Source organism: Arachis ipaensis, chromosome B10, assembly GCF_059453495.1.
Source record: "Arachis ipaensis isolate K30076 ecotype BB chromosome B10, ASM5945349v1, whole genome shotgun sequence".
Classification (NCBI taxonomy): domain Eukaryota; kingdom Viridiplantae; phylum Streptophyta; class Magnoliopsida; order Fabales; family Fabaceae; genus Arachis; species Arachis ipaensis.
In genome coordinates this window covers 92,187,193-92,189,329 of record NC_142435.1, presented here as the reverse complement: position 1 = coordinate 92,189,329, position 2,137 = coordinate 92,187,193, and the positions used below count along the sequence as shown (strand labels likewise).

The 2,137-nt window shown below is 35.3% G+C and overlaps 1 non-coding gene across 1 annotated transcript; it reads left to right on the top strand.

Annotated features, from left to right (window-relative positions):
• The first annotated feature begins 904 nt into the window (after positions 1-904).
• Positions 905-1,012, top strand: LOC148580866 (small nucleolar RNA R71). The gene has a single exon (XR_015895846.1). It is a non-coding gene; the product is annotated as a small nucleolar RNA R71 (small nucleolar RNA).
• The last annotated feature ends 1,125 nt before the right edge of the window (positions 1,013-2,137 follow it).

Below are 2,137 nucleotides of genomic sequence, written 5' to 3'. Positions count from 1 at the left end.
CAGTCCTTCTTCAACCTCTGAATCTGATTTTTGCTCAAGTCCCTCAATTTCAGCCAGAAAATACCTGAAATCACAGAAAAACACACAAACTCATAGTAAAGTCCAGAAATGTGAATTTAACATAAAAACTAATTAAAACATCCCTAAAAGTAACTAGATCCTACTAAAAACATCCTAAAAACAATGCCAAAAAGCGTATAAATTATCCGCTAGGAGGGATTTCAGTGATCCTTTTACTCAGCTGGCCCACTTGTGCTTCCAGATTTCTAATGGAAGACCTTGTTCCATTCATGAAACTTACAGTGGCCTTAGATAGATCAGAGACTAGATTTGCTAAATTAGAAGCATTTTGTTCAGAGTTCTCTGTCTGTTGCTGAGTTGATGATGGAAAAGGCCTGCTATTGCTAAACCTGTTTCTTCCACCATTATTAAAGCCTTGTTGGGGCTTTTGATCCTTCCATGAGAAATTTGGATGATTTCTCCATGTTGAGTTATAGGTGTTTCCATAAGGTTCACCTAAGTAATTTACCTCTGCTATTGCAGGGTTCTCAGGATCATAAGCTTCTTCTTCAGAATATGCCTCTTGAGTACTGTTGGATGTAGCTTGCATTCCATGCAGACTCTGAGAGATCATATTGACTTACTGAGTCAATATTTTATTCTGAGCCAATATGGCATTCAGAGTATCAACTTCAAGAACTCCCTTCTTCATAGACGTCCCATTACTCACAGGATTCCTTTCAGAAGTGTACATGAACTGGTTATTAGCAACCATGTCAATGAGTTCTTGAGCTTCTGCAGGCGTTTTCTTTAGGTGAATGGATCCACTTGCAGAAGTGTCCAGTGACATCTTTGATAGCTCAGATAAACCATCATAGAATATATCCAGGATGGTCCATTCTGAAAGCATGTCAGAAGGACACTTTTTGGTCAACTGTTTGTATCTTTCCCAAGCTTCATAGAGGGATTCACCTTCTTTCTGTCTGAAGGTTTGAACATCAGCTCTAAGCTTGCTCAACTTTTGAAGAGCAAAGTACTTGGCTAAGAAAGCCGTGACCAGCTTATCCCAAGAGTTCAAGCTGTCTTTGGGTTGAGAATCCAACCATAATTTAGCTCTGTCTCTTACAGCAAAAGGGAAAAGCATGAGCCTGTAGACTTCAGGATCTACTCCATTAGTCTTAACAGTATCACATATCTGCAAGAATTCAGTTAAGAACTGAAAAGGATCTTCGGATGGAAGTCCATGAAACTTGCAGTTCTGCTGCATCAGAGAAACTAATTGAGGTTTCAGCTCAAAGTTGTTTGCTCCAATGGCAGGAATGGAGATGCTTCTTCCATGTAAATTGGAATTAGGTGCAGTAAAGTCACCAAGCGTTTTCCTTGCATTGTTGTTGGGTTCGGCTGCCATCTCCTTTACTTGTTCGAAATTTTCAATCAAGTTGTCTCTGGATTGTTGTAATTTAGCTTCTCTTAATTTTCTCTTCAGAGTCCTTTCAGGTTCTGGATCAGCTTCAACAAGAATGCCTTTTTCTCTGTCCCTGCTCATAAGAAAGAGGAGAGAAAAAGAAAAGAAGAGGAATCCTCTATGTCACAGTAAAGAGGTTCCTTATTGTTAGTAGAAGAAAAGAAGAAGAAATTCGAACACAGATAGAGGAGGGGGTTCGAATTTGGTGATGATGTGAGGAAGAGATGTTAGTAGATGAATAAATAAATAAAATAAGATGAGAGAAAAGGAGGGATTTTTCGAAAATTATTTTTTAAAAGGAGTTAGTGATTTTTGAAAATAGTTTTTGAAAAATGTTAGTGATTTTCGAAAATTTTTGAAATCAAAAAATAAAAAATAAAAATAATTAGTTAATTAAAAAGAAATTTTGAAAAAGAGGGAAGATATTTTCAAAAATTAGAGAGAGAGAGTTAGTTAGGTAGTTTTGAAAAAGTTAAGAAACAAACAAAAAGTTAGTTAGTTAGTTGAAATAAATTTTTAAGAAGATAAGAAGTTAGGAAGTTAGAAAAGATATTTTGAAAAGATATTTTTGAAAAAGATAAGATAAGAAGATATTTTTTTTTGAAAAGATATGATTGAAATTAGTTTTGAAAAAGATTTGATTTTTAAAATCTCAATTAATGACTTGATTCA